Consider the following 21,697-nt stretch of genomic DNA (forward strand, 5'->3'; position numbering starts at 1 on the left):
TCCTTCACTGCTCTCACTTCTCCATTATCACTTTAAAATCTGTGCTTCTCTGATAAACATTAAGTATTAGCTCCATAACTTACTGACTCATTGGACATCTGAAGCATTTACAGGGAACATACCATAGCTGAAGTAATTTTCTTAGTTAAATTCCTATCTTGGGTCTAGGAATAATGAATGAAACACAGTCTTTTAGCAACTTTTTTCCTCCCTGGTCTCAGCTGAGTGCTTGAGGAAAACTATTTTACAACTTACTTTTATTTAAACCATTCCTTGCAGAATAATACATAAAAAGCAAGTCCCTGGCACATTTCCAGTAAGGGCTGAGCTCACTGTAAGAGCTGCTTTTAAGATTTTTAATCTGAATTTCAATTCTTTTTAACCAAATATAAAGACATTCATTAGCTCCACTGGGTGCTATTTGCTCTCCAGTAGGAATTAATATAAAAAGACTTCCAAAACTCCCACATTGTTTGCTAAAGGGGATTCAGAATTGAATGAGATATTGTCCACAAGATTCTTGAAACACATGGACAAGATGGAAAAGATTTGTCAGATTCTATTACTGCAACACCTCAAAAGCAAAACAAGAGTAAATCTCACTTCTCAATATCTGAATAATTCTGAAGAGACGACATTTACTTTATACTTTGGAACGCAGAATCAAGTTTAAAGGTTTGAGTTTAAACAATGCATAATGTAGTCAGATTAAATTTGAAAAAAATAGTTTTCATATACAATTGTGTGGGAGATACAGATATCTACAAGACAGGCAGAGAGATATTGCAGTTTGTCATTCTTAGATGAAGGAATGTGTTCAAATACTTTATCCTTGTTTTTTTTTTACACTTGCTACAGTAGATTGCTTTTAAAGGCACTATCTATAACTTGTCAGTCTAACACAACTTGCTTTTACTGAGAAAAGTTGAGAAGGCATGAAGAAAGCTGTGATATTCTTTAATATTTGTTGTATAAAGTGCCAGAAGGAAGATTTAACATTTTTCCATGTGTCTGTTTTGAAATGCAAATTCATTTTGATAGACATTGATTTTCAGAGGAATTAAGAAGCTTGATTAAAGACTACACAGATTAGCTACTGAAAGTAGTGTGAGATATGAAAATAAGAACATAATAGGATAAAAATATATATGATTTGAAGTTTTAAATTGAAAGCCTGTGCCATGTTCTCTCTTACTATGTGATAACAAAGCTCTGGCTTACAGGCAAAAAGCAGCTCTATCTGCTTAATTCAACCAACCTCTTTTCTGACAATCAGACTCTCTCAGTTGCATATCTAATTTTTTTTTCGCCTTCTAGGACTGTTTTGAAGCTATCAAATGACTGTTGTAGCTATGACACACTAATTTGTCACAAACTTATAAATGTGAACCAAGCTTTTGAATATACTTCATCTCAAATATTGACCACTTGGGCCTTATTTTTTTTTTTTTTGAAAGAGATGGTGAGGTGGCATCTATTACAACTGCTGTTTTCAAGACACTGCTATCCAGCCTGATTTTCTCTACTTGAAAAGGTTTCTACAATCTGGATGGGATTTCTTCATCAGCGGATTGTCTTTCAAGTGGAAAGCTGTGTCATGACTGCATTCATATCAGGTCATACACATCTAGTTATTCATTTCCCTGAATAATGTGTAAGAGTTATTGGGACACCTGTTGGTGAAGGCTAATTACCTCCATTGTGTTCTGCTGCCTTGGTAGCATGGTTGTTCCTTAGGTACTGACTCACTAGAAGTGATTGTCTGGAAATTCAATTTGACTTTGGCCTACAGCTTAGGAAAAAAATTCAGCATTCAATAAGGTTACTAATGATGAAGTTTTGATTTTTCAGATTTGTAAATGCCTATCTTATTAGATGGAAGTATCATTTCTCTGGTATAGAAAACACAACAGTTCATGTCATCTTGTAGGTAATTTCAGCCTACAGGCTTACTGCTTCCCTGATTCAAGTACCATCATCCCAGATTGATGACATTTATTACCCTGTGATTCTTTTCTCATGAAACAGACAAAAAATAATTTATTATGCTGCCTTTCAGTGACGCCTTTTAGATTTGTTGTTAAATTTCAGCTTTCTCTCTGAACATGGTAAATCCTAGTGTAGATTTTCAAAGTTCTATCTACAGGGTATAAAGAGTGCCTTTTTTAAAAAAGTATTTTTGTCCTTTTCTTTGCAAGTGATTAAACATCCTGTGATATTATAGATTTCCTTTATCCCTCTTAATGTGAATACTTCAACAAATAAAATGGTTATTGTTGTATTTTATAACCTTTCATGCAATGGTTTTTAACTTCAATTAGGCATTTCAACTCAAAAGTACAAAGATTTAATGAGTTTTAAGTAGTACTTGATATAACTATTATCCATTAAAATTCAGAATGTAATTACAGACATGTACACTGCAGGTCTGAGGCTGATTTTGCATCTTCAATTGTTTAGATTTTAGTATTTGGACTGTCAATTATTACTTCGATTACATTGTTTAAAATATTTTTCCTAACTAGTGTGAGTGCTAAAGTAAAAAAACCTAACTGTTGGATAGCCAACATTATTGTGCAGTCCTGGCTAGTAGAGTATCACTAGCAGAATCTTACAAAGTTTAGATCTGCTTCAGGACTCCAAGATGGGAAACTACTGTTCAGACGTAGTAATGGAAAAACTCGCTATATTTATGTATTTATGTATTTATGTATTTATGTATTTATGTATTTATGTATTTATGTATTTCTGTATTTATGTATTTATTTATTTATGTATTTATGTATTTATGTATATATATATGAAGTTAAATGCGGAGGGTAAAATAATCGTAACTGCCTAAAAAGAAAAAAAGTGAGATTTGGGGTTCATGAAATATTACAATTAAATCGAATTAAATCAAATATTTCAGTTGTGAGGGACTTGCAATGATCATCTAGCTCAACTGCCTGACCACTTCAGGGCTGACAAAAAGTCACAGTATGTTATTATGGACATTGTACAAAAGCCTCAAAAACAACTAACAGGTACCTCCCTAGGAAGCCTCTCATGGTGTTTGAAACCCTCTCAGTCAAGAAATATTCCCTAACGTCCAGTCTAAACCTCTCCTAGTGTATCTTTGAACTGTTCCTACCTGTCTTATCACTGGATCTCAAGGAGAAGAAATCCACACCTTCCTCCCCACCTCCCCCTCCTTGGGAAGTTGTAGGGATTAAGGAGGTCATCCCTCAGCCTCCTTTTCTCCAAAACAGACAAACACAAATTTCTCAGCTCCTCACAGGCTATGCCCTCCAGCCCTTGCACAAGCTCTGTTTCCTTCCTTTGGATGTGGTAGAGTACCATCACATCCTGCACATTCTCATTAATCTGTGGGGTCCAAAACTACGCACAGCACTCCAGGTGAGGCTACACCAACACTGAATACCACAGGACAATCACTGTTTTGACCGGGTGGTGATGCTGTGTTTGATGCACTCCGGGATGGGGTTTGCCCTCTGCACTACAGTGGACAGACTGCTGACTCACACTGAGCTGCTGCTGACCAGCACCCCCAGATCCCTTCCTGCAGCACTGCTTCCAGCCACTCATCTCCCAGTTTATTCCTGTGTCCAGTATTACCTCAATGCTTAGGAGTAGGAGAAAAGAAGCAGAAAAAATCCCACAGAACCTACAACAACTAAGTTAGGAAAACAATGGAGTAAAGCACAGATTCCATCATTATGCTGCTGTACAAATCCACAGTTGTGCAAACCTTGAACATTATGAAATTCTGACTCCCCATTTAAAAAAAAAAAATCATAAAATTTAGAAAAATAATATAGTGAATAGAGCAAAGGGATAAAAAAGAGAAAGAGCTTCCACACAAAGACTGAATAAATTAAAATTTTTTGTCTAATAGAAGACCTTATTTTGTCTTGCGATGTACTTACTAGTAAGGGACAAAAATATGTGAAAGGTTTCTCACTGTTTTTTTTTCCCAAAACGGGAATGGGACCATCAAATCAAAAACTAGTGTAAATCTAAGCAGGAAAAAAGGAAATGATACTTAATGCAAAAAATAGTAAAGCTCTGAAATATCTCACTAAGAAATAACACAGATGTGAAAATTTTTATAGATTCAAAGTAACACTGCAGAAGTATTTAGAAAAAAGATCACTAAAGGCTATACAATAGAAAAAATTCTTGGAAATCTGAACAGAAGTGATCTGTTTTCTCAGAAAAAAATGTAGAAGTTTGTGTCTTAATAAAGCAAACCCGTGAAATTAATTTAGGTTTGCAGCCAAATATTGAATATTTTTTTTAACAAATCAAAATAATTTAGATGTACAGAGTGTTTCAGATGCATAGGCATAGTGTTTTGAGAAAGTTCATGATCCAGTGTTGTTCTCCTCTGGGCTTCAACTTTTTCAGCTGACCTCTGTCTCTCATGATCCATCACAAGATTTCTTCACAGAACAACAAGATAGGAAAGTGCTATGAGAAGATATAGTATTGATGTATATATATATATCTCCTGTTTTAGGAGAAGACTGCAAACACAACAGTCAGCAATGTGTACTTCTTTTTCTATATATATATATATTCGTTTCACTTTTAGTTTTCTGAATTTTGTGTGGAAAAATTTGACTTATATTGCAGAATCACAGAATCAGAGAAGTGTTAGGGTTGGAAGGGACCTCTGGAGATCATTTAGCCCAACTCCTGTGTCAAGGAAGGGTCACCTGGAGCAGGTTACACAGGAGAGGCTCCAGGTGGGTTTTGAATGTCTACAGAGGAGTGAGACTCCACAACCTCCCTGGGCAGCCTGTTCCAGTGCTCTGCCACCCTCAAGGTAAAGAAGTTCTTCCCCATGTTCATGTGGAACTTCTTGTGTTTTAATTTACGGCCATTGCTCCTTGTTCTGTCACTGGGCACCAGAGAAGTGTCTGGCACCATCCTCTTGACACCTGCCTTTGAGATATTTATATACATTGATGAGATCCCCTCTCAGTCTTCTCTAGACTAAACAGGCCTGTGTCCCACAGTCTCTCCTCATAAGAGAGGTGCTCCAGTCCCTTAATCACCTTTGTGGCCTTTCATTGGACCTTCTGCAATAGCTCCTTGTCTTTCTTGTGATGAGCCCAGAATGGACACAGTACTCCAGATGTGGCCTCACTAGGGCTGAGTTAGAGGGGGGAGATCACCTCCCTTGACCTCGTGGCTGCACTCTTCCTGATGCACCCCAGGAAAACATTGGTCCTCCTGGCAGCAAAGACACACTGCTGGCTCATGGTCGACTTGTCATCCATCAAGGCTCTCAGGGCCTTTTCAGCAGAATTGCTCTCTAGTAGGGCAGCCACCAGTCTGTACAGGTACTTGAGGTTATTCCTCATTATATTGTTTAAACTCTTCTCAGAAAACAAGTCCTTTGCCATTAATCTTGATCTCAAATATCTGTAGAGCTCAGACTAAGTAAGATGTTAGTAAACCTATGTGAATTAAAAATTAACTTCATTCCTTGGTTGTAGAAATTTTGTTGCTTACATGACTTTTAAAGCTCCGATTTCAAATGGAAGTGAAATAATTTCGGGAGACTTTATATTTGAGGAGACTATGTTGCTGCCTGCTGTGTTTGTGGGATTTGTTGTCATTGAGTACACTCACTACGAACACAGCAGTGATTTCTTGTGTGTACCTGCAATAAGGTTATGTATTTAAGAGCATCTAGCCATCATGCTGGCTCCTTCATCAGTAATTTTTCAAATGAAAACAGAGGAAAACACAGCAGAAGTACAGAATGGTCTAGAAACCAGTTGATGAATATTGTTGAGGTTTCATAGGGAAAGGTTTTATTCCTCAGCTTGTGCCTTTCATAATTATTTTTTCTTGCTAGCTCCACTTTGATGTTTTATCTCCTTGTACTTTTAATGTGCTGAGGTTTGTATGCTAAGTTAGGCTTTCTCTTCTTCATGGTTACAGCTATAGATACAGGATTAATGTTCTGAAGCATCAAAACTTTTTGTTTCCTCCAAAGCAGTTCTTTTCAGAATATTCCTGTCCAACACTTCTGAAGAGATTTTCTGAACTCAGAAACTATTTTTTTATTTATTCATATATGTCTATCAGGTTGCTGTTCTGTTTCATTTTCTAAGCTCTTGTTCCTTTTAGAAAAATAACCGTTACTGTGCTTTAGAGTTTCAAGTTTAGCCAGCAACACTTTGACAGTTGAGGTAGGGCTCTTGTCAGTGAGACAGTCCTGTAGGTGATTTTCATCTTGATTTTAATGACTTAGAATCTGAAAATCATTTTCCTAGACTCACGAGACCAAGCAGTGAAATGGTTCTTTTTCTTTCTCGGTAGGTTGCATTTTCCTTTACTCTAATTTGTAATAAAAGAAAAGAAATTAACAATATCAACCTCACAGGCAAAACTAGTTTGCTACCTGAGTAGCCTATAGTTCGAAAAATCAAAAAAGTTCTCAAGATTTAGGCCTGACTGATTGCAATGTGTGTCATAAGAAATGATTAGAAGCCTTAAATAAGTCACAGTGACTCATTTTACCATATGGTCTATCAACACTGTTTTGATCCAAACCCTTCCTCTCCCTGGGGAGAGATTCTGACTTGTGTTTGCCTTCTCTCCTGTGCTTCCTTCTTGCAATGTGGCAGTTTTCCTCTGTGCCACCAAGAACTAGAGCACTGGGCAACAGGCAGCTCTCCAGTTGGTTGAACTGTTGCAGCAGTAAGGATGCTGCAGGTGCTATTTTAAGCCTGCTTGTCAGCATTACAGTGTAATTAGGAGAGGAAAATTTGCTGGAAGAAACATTTTCAGTCAGCTTGATGTACTATAAAATGCTTGAAAAGTGAAAGAACTTTGCAAGTTCTTTTACTTGAGATCCAAGTATGCATATGGGCGACTTGGGCAAGATTTGCAAGGAATTTGGGTATGATTTATGGAACTGCATTGAGAAGATGTAATTACTACCTCTTCCTATTCCCCAAAAGTTAGTACTTTCCTTGTATAATTTGAGTGTATGGATTAGAAGCCATGTTCCTGCATCTCTTCCTTGTTTTAGATTATTGCCTGATAGAAAATATGGATGACTGTACTCTGACTTAGTCTGAGGGGGATTTCAGACTCTCCTCTCTCAAACTCTAGTTCTTTATCTCAACTCTCAGTTATGGAAACAATGTGTCACAAGACACATTTCCAGACACAAGTGTGTCTGGAAACAATGTCTTTGTCAGAACAATTTTTTTGGCAAAAGCAGGTGAGGAGTTTAATTTCTGAAAAAACAAATTTGATGATTTAAAAATTTAATTTTGCATTTTTAAAGATTTTTTAAATCTTTAAAAGGTTTAAAAGATTTTTTACCTCTTCAATTTGACGTCCAAATGGATGGACCGATGCTTTCCTCAGACCCCTTTTTCCAGGCTCATAGGATATTTGTACCTTTAAGAGTAGTAGCAGGTGGAGATTTTTAAAACCTTTATATTAAAAGAGACAATCAGATCTTCCATGTTTTGGCCCGTGGCATTTTAGTGCCTATGATAGTCCATGAATTGAGTGTACCATTCTGTGGATATTATATATAATTTTAGACTATTCTATGCTTTTTATATTCTATTTGACATCAGAAAAGTGGACTTATTAATAAGAATATTTTTTTAGAGAAAAATTATGACAGAGCTCAATCTTTAAACTCATATTCCTGAATGTTTTGGTTTAAATACCATTTTATGTTAAGTGCACTGTTTCATTTGTGTTCTTTCCACAAATGTGTAAACAAGCTACTATATCACTTTCCTGACAATTATGTGGTTTCAATGTGCCATAGGCTTTATCTTCATTCATAAGTAAAATAAATAATCTTGTGTGATGTTAAGTAAATAAGCACCAAGTAATAATGCAGTTCAGTCTTAAGTAAATGTGGTATGATGAAAATCACAGTAATGTAGTCCATGTTGCAGCAGGTCTTACCTGTCTGTGACCAGCCAGGTCTTAGTTGTATGGAGTGGCTGTTTATCAGGGACTTCTGTTTACTTAAGAGTTGAGAAATGTGGCATTGCAGCTCTCTCTTCTTCAGGTGTCCACCTTCTTCTCTTCTTCCCTTCTTGGTAGGTCTGCATTCAACTACAAGATAAAAATCTTACAGACTTGCTCTCAGAATGAGCCATTCTGAGTTATTTCCCATGATCCAAGTGCAGTTTCTGAACTTTTCAACATTAAAAGTGAATGTCATGATGGAAGATTTGGTTCATTAATTACAGCCTGTTGAAGTCAGTGGGATTTCTGGTAGAGCAAAGAGTCACTGAGTGTTATGTAAATGAGCCCAAGTCATTATACAGTTATTAAACGACTGTGTGCACCAGGAAGGAAGAAAAACCGTTGGTGGCTTATAATTAACACTGCTGGAAATAAATGGAGGAAAGGGCAACTTGGGTTGAATGCTGGGAAAAATGTGTAATGGTAAGATCTATTAAACTCTATAAAAGTTTGCTGACTAATGGAAGCAACTTTCAGTTATTGCACTGAACTGGACAAAGCACTGAAATATGTTTTAGGAACTATTTCTAGCATTGTGAGATGAATAGTGAATTTTCAGAATATGTGAATAATATTTTAAGAATCTGGTTAACCAGGCTGTAGGTTTGGGCAGTAACCTCCTTTCTGTCTGAAGATTCTGTATTCTGATTTACAGGTGTAAGGAAATATACAAAACCTGGAAAATATAATTCTAGTGATGTGACAGGTGCAAATTTTCCAGTTCTCTTTAGAAAGCAAAAACAAAGAGGGGAGTTCAGAATTTTCAGAAGAAATCTAAACTGAAACCTCTCGTGCAGAGCTGAGAACAATGCAAGCTCATCCACAGCAAAGAAGATGTTAAAATGGGAAGTGGAAAAACAGGAAGAGGCTAGACAAACTTGTATTTAATTGCCTAAGGGTTCACAGAATCACAGAAGGATTGAGGCTCGAAGAAATCTCTGGAGAGTATCTGATCTAATCTCTGACTCAAGCACAGTCATCTAGAGTTGTCCAGGACTGTGTCCAGTAAGCTTTTGATTCTCCAGAGATGCAGGCTCCACAGCCTGCCTGATCAACCTGTGCCAGTGCTTGGTCATCATCATGGTCGAAAAGTGTTACCTCATGTTCAGAGGGAACCTCCTGAGTTTCAGTTCATGTCTGCTGCCTCGAGTACAGTGACTAGGAAAACAAGTTACCTGTTTACTAGCCAACATAAGTTTTTTGCTTTTGAATGTTGCTTATTTAAATGGTCAAAACCTGCACAGATTAATATTTTTTTTCCTTTTTTCTCTTGTTTAATCCCAATTCCAGTTGCCGGGAGAGAATTTCTCAGGAAGAGAAAGTTAACTCTGTAGCTGTGTTTTCAATCTGATTTGTGAGAAGGCGAGAAAATGATGCGCGCACGGATTTCATGGATTTTGTATCTCATCTCTGTGAGGTGATGTAGTAAAGCTTGAGAAGGATGACTGAAAAAGCTGAACTTGTAGGCCTGAAGTTTGAGTTGTTCAATCATGTGTAACTCAGCCACTTAAGAAATTGCAAAATACAATTTATCCCACCATGAAAAATAGACCGATAACATCTGTACCTTCTGCTTTTATGATTTATGCTTAAATTGAAAGCGTCCAACATTTCTTTCTTTGATGGTGATAAAAAGAACAAGAGGTTCAGACAAAGAATCTGCTACTATTCTAAAAAAAAGAACCTTAGTATAATGTTTCTCATGATACTATTATTACTATAGACTTCACAACAGTTTGTCTTAGGTCTTATAAGTATTTTTTCAAAAGATTCACAAGTACCAATCAGTTCAGTCCAGTGTCTACATAGACATATTTGTGTACATGTACAGTGAGAGAGGCCTTATGTACATACTTTGTCTTTACCATAATTATCAAGAGAAAAATTAACTTCCAGAGAAATACCTTGATTCATAGTAAGAGTTTTATATATAAAGCTAAATACTTACTTGTGAATAAATATGCAGAAAAATTTCCACATATAAGCTCTGACTTATTATTCATAAGAAATAAAAGAACATAACAATAATTCAAATATAGAATAATACAGAATATTCTTTTAATATCAATGAGAGGTGATTTTTAACTTAAGATGATACAAAATATTGAAATACGACTTTGATCTCCCATACCTAACATAGCTGCAAAGACTTAATGTTGCTGAACAGCTTGCTTGGATGCCTTCCCAATGATCTGCAAAGCCTTGAGGATTTCACAGTGATTAACTCTACCATAATCTTTTTTCAAAGGCAAATTTTGCCAGGCCATCAGTTTATATGTAGATTAAACTGGCAAGTGTGAGCAAACTTTCAGACTCAAGTAAAGTAGATGTTAATTACTTGTTACTACTTTAGGTTTTCTTATTGCAATTGGAAAATTACAAAGAGGATAGATGGGTAATAAACGAAATTCCCATTTGGGATGACAGCTGGAGTAGCAGAAAATTCTCCTGTTGTCATGGGTTATTGCTACCAGTTATTTTACATATAAATCATTTCACTCATCTCTGTTTGGCAAGTGTTCTTGGCACCACCAATATTTACAGTGTCTGATTTTCTAAGCAAAGGCTGAGAAATGTTTTTCTCTCTTAACTGCTCGTGTTCGGTACCAGAAAGAAGGCGGATTTGTAAATATATGTTAGAGGTTTTGGGCCCTGGAAATGGACAGAAACAGGTAGGTATGAATAAATACACCAACATTTAGCTAATAAGGAAAGTGGTTACACAAACATTCTTTCTGCAGCAGTTGATTGTCCAATGAAAGAATAATAAAAGTGTTGTTGCTCTGACCACAGACAATGAAGGGAAACAGAATAGATACTAGTTTGGAGGAAAATGTGAGATGTCTGTCATAGCAGGCTTCAAACCAGGGTCAGGAAGTCATTAATCCAAAAATATGCTTTATTACTATTGTGCATATGTCAATTCCGAACAGCACACCACAAACTCGTGAAATTTGGCATGGAGTGTAAGGCCCCCATGTTTCCAGATTTCGGGTGGAATTCCATCAACCCCAGCTGCCTTGCCGATTTTCACCTGCTGTATGGCCTTGAGTGTTTCTCCTAAAGTGGGGGCAGTATCCAATTCGTACTTCACTGGTTGTTGTGTGGTGGACTGAATTGCTGAGTCTTGGACTACACGGTTGGTACTGAAAAGAGTCTGAAAGTGTTCAGACCATCGATTCAGAGTGGAGGTTTTATCTGTTAGAAGCATTTGACCGTCAGCGCTGAGTAGAGGGCTTTGGACCTGGTATGTAGGCCCTTATGCTGTTTTCAGGGCCTCATAGAACCCTTTGTGATCTCCCGAATCTGCGCATAATTGAGTTTTTTCAGCTAGATCGATCCACCACTTGTTCTGGATGTCACACAGTTTCTGTTGGAGCTTGCTGCATGCAAAACGAAAGGCTGTTTTTCTTGCATGACAGGATGGCAGTGCAAGGTGTGCTTGGTGGGCAGTTCTCTTCTTCCTCAACAATTCCTGAATCTCTTGATTGTTTTCATCAAACGAGTCCTTGTTCTTCTTGAAGGAGAACCCTAAGGATTCTTCGGAGGATTGCAGGATGCTGTTTTTAATATGGTGCCAAAATATTTCAGGAGAGGAATCTGTAGAATCTATGGAATGGTTTTTGAGCCTAGTTTGAAGGTTTGCCTGGAATTTGTCTCTCACCGTGGCTGATTGGAATTTGTTAACTTGGAGTCTCCCCCTTGGGATACTGCCCCTTTTAGGTTTGAATTTGAGATTGAAGTTGAGTTTGCAGCGCACAAGCCGATGGTCTGTTTGGCATTCTGCACTGGGCATCACGCGGGTGTGGAGGACATCGCGAACATCTGTAGTCTGTTTGTAGTAGGCTTCCTGCACTTTTAGAACTGGAGACACCAAGAAGAAATACTGAAAGATAAAATCAGTCCTGGTTGACATTAGTAGATCCTGGTATTAATTCCAGGCATTAGTTCCAGGAAAAGGTTTGTATCCTAAACAAACCTTTAAACAAAAATGCTCAGAAATTAGGGGAAGGGGAACCTTATTTCCCTTAAGTGAAGCTTAACCATATTAGTAGCTACCATGGTGAAAAAGTTAGCAGGCTCTTAAAAAAGCACATCAGATATTCAGTAGGATGAAGTTTTGTCTGGAGGGGAGAGGTGAGAAGTTTGAAAACTAAAAGAAATATCATATCTTAGAGGTGGTCAAAAATTTAAATTAAGGTAACAAATAAGCATGGAACAAGCAAGTGGAAAAGAAGATGACAATTTAATGGATAACAAGTAAACGGAATCACTAGATGTTATTAACACTTATTGGGGAAGACAGAAAATTAAGAAAGGCCGAAGTGAGGAAATAAGTGATTTGTTAATCAAAGCAGCTAGGAGAAAACAAAAATGCATCATGGTGGTATATCCTAGAAAGAAGAAACTGCACCACCATAAATATAAATGACTCAATAAGAACACTATGAATAAATACTGAGAGTCTAAATAAATAGGAGGTTATATCTCGTTAAAGAGCAGGGGTAGGAGTACTTGGAAACATTGTGAACGTGCTCATATTGACCATCTGAGACAGTGTACACTTCCCATGATACCGGAAAATAAAATTCATTAACACTGAAATTGAACATAGGGAATGTAGCAGATGATCAAGACATTTTTGTCTATTAATAGATACTTATAACATTTCTTTTGTGTGTATTTGCTCATCAAAAGGATGATATGTGGCTGTCACGACACTTATTCTTTTGTATTTCTGTCGCTTTTACTTAATCATGACATGAGTGAGAGAAGATTCTGTAAGACAGGCAAGTAAAGACCACCAAAATAAAATTTTGCTCATTACCATGTACTATTTAAAGAAAGGTTTTTCCATCGTATTTTTTATAGAATTTTATGAATTTGTTCATAAAATTTTTTATAGAATTTTATGAATATTGGCATATAACTTGGCCGTTAAAGGGAACAGGTATCTCCTACTGGTAAAGCTTCTTTAGATATTTAATGCTTATGGATATTGAAAGAAAATAAAATGAACCATAAGGATTTCACAAATTTATAATCCAGGGTGAATAGTACAATTAGAATAAGATAGATGTCAGGCCATATTTAGAGATACCTATCTTAAGGATTCAGTAAACTTACTTAAAAGTTGTAAAATTTGTTTTATCTTAACAAAATATGCTCTTAAGTGCAAGGAATTTGCCACACCTCAAGAATTTTTACAGAGCTGCCTTTTTACTTTTATAGGTATTTTTTTCTGTGAATATAAAATGGAGAATTTTCAGATAGCAGTTCTAGAAAAAAAATAAGTTTAGAAACTAAAATAGACTCCTTTCTTAGACGATGCTAATAAATAAAATATGCCTGTAATTCTTTCTTTGTTGGACTACAGGAGCTTTCCTGGGGTAACCAGAAAGTGGAGAAAGAAGGTCACTAGCTCTGAAGAAACCTTTATTGTTTGAAGGAATCAACCCACAGAGAAGGACAATTTCCTGAAGCTCTTCCTTGGAAACAATATGGAAGAAACATGGGAGATGTGGGAAATTGAGTTGCTGATCTTCAAGATTTCCATGTTACTATGGTATCTATCAAGAAAAATCAAAGACCTAAATCCTTTGGAAATTTTTTCCTTTTCACTATGTCTATGCATGTACACAGAGACAGAAGACATGGCACTTGGAAATACAGTAGCAAGACTAAAAGAGGAAATAGAAAGAAAATGAGAATAAAGAAAATAGATATATGTAGTGAAAGGCTAGTGGACACAGTAAGGAAACAGCTGACTGTTGTATTTAATTAGTTTCATAATGTTAGCACCGGTGTTAGAAGATGTTTTAGGATGTAACAGACTGAAATACTGCCTTTTTTTCCGATTGTCGTGTTCAGAATAAGGGTCAGCCATTTGTCTTTGCTCCCTCTCTCTTTCTCTCTCTCTCTCTTCGTGGGAGGGATAACACTTAAATAGCACAAGCTAATGCTTACTGTGTCCTTTTAGATGGATAAGTAGGAGAAAAATCTTCCATTCACACTGGGACCCAGCCTTCCTGGAAAGTGAGTGATGCATACAGAGCCTAGTGTAGCCCAATTTAATTTATCATCTGCTTGCTATTGCACATTAATCTTAAACTAATCAGTCTGCATCTTGAAAAAGAAGATGTGTCTGAAATAAAATTCATATAATACATTGACTGAAGGCTAAATAACAGGAAATCATTTAGTCAGCCAAACATAAAAGACAAGAGGTACCTATTTCCATGCAACCATTATGAAGACAAGACAGGTGGGACTGATTGCTACAAAACAGAAAAAACTGTTGATTTGCTGTAACATTGACCCTAATAAGTTGTTTGGTGATGTTCAGGTATACTTATGAACAAGCCTGGTTATGATGTCTGATGACCATCTTTTTTTCAATTCCAAGTCCATAATTTTATTTTTATCTATAGAGATGTCCATCACAATTCCTTAAAATGCTGTCATTTTTATGCAAATCAATTTCTCAATTTTCTTACTAGAGGAAGATATTATATGCTGTAACTAGTAGTTATTTATTCTTGGATATATTGTCTTTGGATTGAAAAACCCATAGGTTTTCTCCAAAGTCCAATAGCTAGAGAAAACGTAGTGATGTGTTGTTAGAAAAACAACATATCATATAACCACTTTGTTTAAGTGTGTGCTGGGAATCTGGGAGCTGTAACGATAAATCAGGCAGAGGAGGTAAATAGACATTTTCTGGATTAGTGTTCCAATAAATGTGTTACATCTTGAGGCAGGTTATTTATAAAAAAGGAGCTGCTATAAAGTCTTTCTGTTTGAATTGTCAGGATCAGACTCCAATTCACTGACTGTGTTTACACATAGTCCAAGGGAGACTATCAGGCTGATCCCTCCTGGGAGAGAAAAGCACCCTCTCTGGCTGTCTAATTTGTTTAAATATGCCAGTTATTTGTTCAACAATGTTAAAGCTGAGTAATTCTGCACATATACCAGAGAGGTATCTGGTGAACTTTAGAACCAGAAATGCCCCCAGGCTTATTTTTATGGAACCAGAGATTCTGCAGGGTGAGATAGCAGCTGGATGGAAGATTCTGAGGTTATTTTGGATTTAGGGAGAAAGTTAAGTCACTCTTATGCACTTTCAGTGCATTTTTTATTTGAGCTGACTGGAATAAAGTTAGGTAGATAGCAACATAATCAGCTGTAAAATTCTTTTATGCCCTTTAAAAGGAAGTAGAAAATAGCAGATAAATTTAATTTATAAGTAATTACAATGAATTCTTAATTGCCACAGTGCACATTTGCACTCCAGCTGATTTGCTGATGGGGTAATCAGAGACAATCTTCTGACATTTTCTAAGAGCTCCGGAAGATGTGTAGTTGAGCACCCAGCTGACCACCCTGCTGTATTGTGTGAACTGCAGGTTGCCTGCATGGCTTTTGATCCCACATCTCACTGCACCATTTAACTGCCTGCTCAGTTAGATTCGTTGCTGGTGAAGGTAGATGAAATGAAGCTGCTGAGCCATCAACTGGGGAAGCAAGGTAGAAATGTATGTTCCTGCTTCTTATCTCACTACAAGGATATTTCCTTAGTGATGGGACAGAGAATATCATCATTTGTGAGTTGTTGAAGGATATACTGAGACACATATATTTGTGCAGAATAAGAACAAGAATCAACTGGTGCACAGTACAGAAAGGATGGTAAAAATGTTACCTGTCTCTCTGAAAGGTAAAGGGATATTAGTGCCAAAGGAAGGAATGGAGTCTTCCTGTTAGTGTAGTGGGTCTAAAACTGAAAGATTCAGAAGTGTGAACAGCTTTCCTGCTGTTTTCTAGACAGGGCTGTCAGAAGAAAGAGACTTAGTTAGGGAAGAGGATTATCTGACCTGCAGACTCCTGCAGACAAACAGTGAAAGGTGATGATCACACTGAGGTCAGAGGAAGTGAAGGATCATGGTGAGATTTGTTCGAACACCTGGGTGCAGACTGTGATAGCTCAGTGACAATGAGTGGTGCCTTGTATTATGCACTATTCTATTATACAACGGGCTGGAAGTGAGATAAGATGAAGAGCTGACTAATGTGATTGTCCTGAAATCTCAGTCTGTGCAGAAGGAAATACAGAAAATATTCATCTTATCAAGTATTTCTCTTTATTCAAACTAGACGAGTATGTAATTTAAATTGAACATATAGTTTTTTCTACTTTGCCACTGTTATAGGATGAAAAGAATGGAAACCATAGAGCAGCAGTCAAATGGAAAGTACAGAATAGGATAAGGAGATAATGGTTTTAAATGAAAAGGGGAGAGGTTGAGATTAGTTATTAGGAAGAAATTCTTTACTGTGAGGGCAGTGAGACACTGGCACATGTTGTCTAGAGAAGCTGTGGATGCCTCGGCCCTGGAAGTGTTCAGGTGGCATCCCTGCCTGTGGCAGGGGAGTTGGAACTGGATGATCTTTAAGGTTCTTCCAACCCAAATAATTATGGTTCAGGCTGAAAAGAAGCTTATACAAAATTAAATGAGATGGAATGAGGAAAGAGGAAGAAGGGAAAAGAAAAGCATTGATTTTGAATGCATTTTTGGTTGTTTTGTTTTAGGTATATTTGATAGCATCTATTGTCTTTTTAACTTCATTATCTGAAATGAAATTTTGAAAAGACTTTTCCATTTGATAAACAATTTCCAAAACCACTTTCAAATAGCCTTTTCAGAAAAACCTAATTCTGATTTAATGAAACAAAGTGAAGTTCTGACTCTTGGCTTTCTTCCATAAGAGAAAAAAATAAAATCGAGAATAAAAATTATGTAAAGCCAGTTGAAAGTCTGTTATTTAGACATAGGTCTAGACCCCTAGCCTCTCTTGCTCTCAAATACTACATTCTAAACCAGAGAAAACGTCTGCTTTCACTGCTGTTATTATTTCAGTGATAGACTTCCACAATAAGTTGTTGTAGAAATTTGATTTTTTTAATTACTCATATATCCATTTATCAAATAAGTGCCACTGTAATATAGCATATGTTTTATTTGAAATCCTAATTATGCCATATATTTATGGAAATTCAATTTTCTGTTTTATTAGTTTCTTTCTTCTACATGTACTTAACATATTTCAGAGCACAGCAGGGCTGCATAAAATAAAAGGGCTGGATACTGGTTAATATTGAAGGCTATCATTAGCGAAAATGAAATTAATTGTATTATGCATTATGTGCTGTTGGTTTTTATGAAAACACCAGAACAAAACAGCAGGATTTCTTGAGAAGGGGGAAATCATGTAAACCAAACATCAAAAACCTCACCAGGAAGCATTAAACTTCTGAAAACTAGAAAGAAATTAACCATAATTTCTAGCTTGCTGGTGAGGTTACAACCACAGTCTCTAAAATACTGTCTGCACTTTTAATTCATATCAATTTCTTTGCTTAGCCTTTTTAGCCTATTGCTGGTAAATTCAGGTAATTTTCAGACTAACTTGTTCCATAGAACAGAAATGTTCTTCAAAGCCAGGACAACTGGCTAGGACTACAAATCATATTTAAACACAGTGTCCACACTGTTTGTCATTTACTTCATTCTGCTTGAGAAATTCTTGGAAATTTTAGAAAACAGTTTTACTCTTCAAATGATATAGAGAAAAAAATCTACCAAAACTAGATTGCAAAAATCTAGCAGAAGATTTCCCTTCCATCTAAATGAACTTTTAAAATTTTCTTTTTTTTCTTTGTGTGTGTGTAATTTTGTATTGATTACACATATATTGAATTGATCCATGAACTTTTAGTCAGCTAGTTGCTGTCAGCTAATAATCTAGAATGTGCCTAAAATAAACAGAGGTTAGCCAAGCTTGCTGTTAATCCCCAGAACTATCCACAGCCTTTAAAACATGTCCCAGTTGGGTTTTCGGTGTAAAGGCATAGATTTAGTGGGTTACATTAGTGCAGTGCCAAAATGGAGTTAATAAAAGGCTTTTTAATGCATCACAAGGTCTTGCAGCCTGTTCTAATCTGGAGTATGAAAGCTACATAAGCCATAAACCTTGTCTGAGTATTTACAAAATCAATTCTATTTAGAAAAGTCACCAGAGGAAAAATTACACCCTCTGAGGATTTCCAAATAGAAGCGAGTCTGAAACTTTTTGTCAAATTTCTAAATTTATGTGAAACCCTCAATACAATATTGATACATAACAAACACTAAAATGTGAAAGTTTAAACACCCAGACTGTATACTACGAGGTATTTAATTCAAATAGATATTAAGAAAATGAAAATACTACATTACTGTAGTAAGCTTTCAGTATTGTTTGCTTGCTTAGCTATTTTCCTCTTTCTTTACAGATGAGAATTCACGCAAACCATAAATACAGGCTTTGGTTGTGTTTTTTTATATTTTTCCCTCACGTATTTAATTTGATGATTTATTTTATTAGTTCTTCACCTGCAAATTGCACTGCAGATAAGTATGAAAATGCATATTGATTTGCTTTGTATTCTCTGCTTAAATCTTTCAAAATCTGCTGAAGCCTGTCTACATGGGGAGATTTCTCACTGCCCTGGAAGGTAAGGGTCCAGGCTGATTCTTTCTAGCCTGGTTGACTTTTCTGTGGAAGGACAGACTGTTGCCAGCCAGGACATAATCAGTAGTTCTGTTGTCTGTTTGTACTAATACATACCTAGTGGATGTGTAGCATAGGTACTAATGCAAACTGAGGCACTTCAATATAATTTCAAAGTATGAGTCCTGGAATATACAAAATGGATTTGGTGTACATCCAAAGAGAATTCTTTCCTCTTTACCATAAGGCCATATATCAAATATTTTTTATCCATAGTGTATAACTGGAAATGAAGTTTAATTATATTCATGGATAGTTTGATCCAAACTCTTTGATTTTATGGAGTATTTTGCAATAGTTATACTACAGTAAGTAAACAATACTGGGGTTTTATCCCTACTGGTTGAGTCAGTGTCATTATCTGTAGGAAGTCTAAGTGAAATGTTGATTTCAGCTTACAGGTGATTTGAATAGACAAAAGAAAAACATATGATAGTACAGAAAAAGTTATATAGGTGATAATGTAGATAGTGGAAGTGAAGCTGAAGTACAGTAAGATAACTGGGAGAAGAGGGTAAAATTTTGAAAGACGTTGAAGCAGTAGTTTAGACCAGCTTGGAAAGCAAGGATTTTGTTGAGTCATTTAGAGAAAAAAATTATACACTTTAATGGAATGTGAAGGTAACCAAAAGTTGGTCAAGTGGAATAAAAAGAAATGAGTTGGACCAGAAAAAGATAAAGATTCTGAAGATATCAGTGATGCAGATGGAAAACAGGAATCTGTAGATCAAATCCCCTGACTTGAACCTGTGGAGTGAGCTTGGAGTAAGAGATGCTACCCAGGGTGCATTTCCTAACTTCATGAAATTTAGGACAGCTAGATATACCTGGCACAAGGGCTTAATCTTCATGTGGGGACTCGTATTTTAAAGAAAGAAAAAAAGAAAAAAGAAAAAAGAAAAAAGAAAAAAGAAAAAAGAAAAAAGAAAAAAAAAGAAAAAAAGAAAAAAAAGAAAAAATTAAAAAGAGCCTTTTATAGAAACAGTCAAATCACTGACAAAATGTTGTTAGAAAGCTTTAAATCCCAGCTGGTTCAACACAATTATTTGATTTCTTTTTGTCTCAAGCGACTAAGCAGTCATGAGCAAAAGCAAAATGAAAAATATTTCTTTTCTGGAATTGATGATCACTAAAAGTGTTACATAAAATACTTTTAAAAGTTTTTGAAGATAATTAGGTCTCCGGTGCTTGTGGGAGTGCTTTTCAAACTGTTGTGAGGCTGATCTATCAGTGACTAACACAGAACAGTGGAGGTGGGACGCTGTGCCACACGGTTTCCAGCGATACCACAGCCAAAAAAGGGGAAAAAAGGTAAAACCAACAAATCTCATATCTGTGGTGGGGGCTTTGGGGGGCTTTTTATGGGTGTTGTTGTTGGTTTTTTGTTGTCTGTTTATTTTTGTTTGTTTGTTTTCTTTAGGAAAAAAAATTATTCAAACTAAATGATGAAATTTCTGTAATATTTGTTTCCCTCTGTTTTCCTTAGATTGAGTTGTTAGGGTCAAGGGACTTTTTTTTCGTGTTTGAGTCACTGTTAGTAGAAACTTAAGAGCTGATTTGAGATGCATGTTTGTATCAGGCTTAAATATGTGCATTTTTGCATTTGCTATTCTTTCCAATACTTTGCATCATATGGTAACAAACCTTTAAAGATGTGTTAGCAGTGCTATGCACAGCTTAAAAGGATTGGCCTAAACAACCATCCAAAGCATCAGACTTACCTGAAGATAAGTCAGAACTTCTGACTTTGTCTTTAGTTGGTGCTAAAGAAGGTTTAGTTAAGAGATATTTATTACATCCTGATATAACGATTCTTATTTTAAAATTAAAAGGAATACTGTAATGACTCAAGTCTATAAACATGTGCTTAAGTGGTGGCTTTGATTTTCTTATTGTCAGGGAACATATACAGCAGTTGTGCCTAAACGCTTTCTGTAAATTACCAGTTAACTTGCCTAAAGTTGGCATCTGAGTGAAGTAGCTGAGAGATAAATATCCCTTGTAGGTTTTGTAAGGTTCAGAATTAAAACTGTGGTCTGTGTTAAGGGGGCTGTTGGAGCATTTTCAACATTGTCATGTGAGCAGTAGGATAGTGTAACATTACATCGGTAATGTTAATTCAGCCCATTCTTTGTGATAGACAGTAAGACACTCACTGACTGTTGTGCACAGAAGCATGGACTCCTCAGACATCTTGGGCATTTTTCTCTCCATTCCCTACTATTGTAATTTTAATACCTTTTCAGCACCTCCTATCCTATTTTGAATTTTGTTAAGCTTTCTGCTTCACTACTACTTGTAACAGTGAAGTCCGGCATGCAGGACATTTGCTTACTCTGTGAGAATTACTATTTCTGCTGCGAAATGTAGATTTGGTGCTTCCAGTTTCCTGCACTGGCTAATGACTCTCACCTTGGCTTTTCAGACTCATCTAGCTTTCTTTGTGTGTGTTCAAAAACTGTGTATGTGGTATTATAACTATCCCACCTACAAAGTTCTCATTGTTCCAGTTGTGTTTCTACTCTGCCTTTGACAACTAACTTGATGTGCATCCTTAATTTGCTTCCTCTAGAGGGGTTAATTTATAGCCTTTGCAAGAAAGAGGCAAGATTCAGTCCTGAAACACTGCATGTGCTTAGGTGCATTGGATCTGTGCTTAGCTCAAATAATGATCTTGCATAAAAGGTTGTGGCATTGGCTTGGAAAATGCTGATGGACAAGGACCATTAAACAAGGCAATAGTCACACAAAGGTAATTGTCACAACACTGCTCTGTTGCATTTCCATGGTCACATAAAGGTAATTTTATAAAAATTCCATTACAGTGAAACATAATTTAATTTTAAAATTACATCTTCATTTTATTTCAATTCATGAAAATTCAAATGCAGTTTCATTCAGTTTCCTTTTTCTCTCTTTTGTAGATCTGAAAAGCTGACTCACCACTCCTTGTTTCTTGATGTTGACTCTCTTCTCGTGCTCACAGTGATATCATTACACTTGTTCACAGATTTAATAGTACGTTACCAGATGGATTAAAGCAGATGGGCTAGTTTTA

Source organism: Manacus vitellinus, unplaced genomic scaffold (genome assembly GCF_001715985.3).
Source record: "Manacus vitellinus isolate BGI_N305 unplaced genomic scaffold, ASM171598v3 scaffold_1_pilon, whole genome shotgun sequence".
Lineage (NCBI taxonomy): Eukaryota > Metazoa > Chordata > Aves > Passeriformes > Pipridae > Manacus > Manacus vitellinus.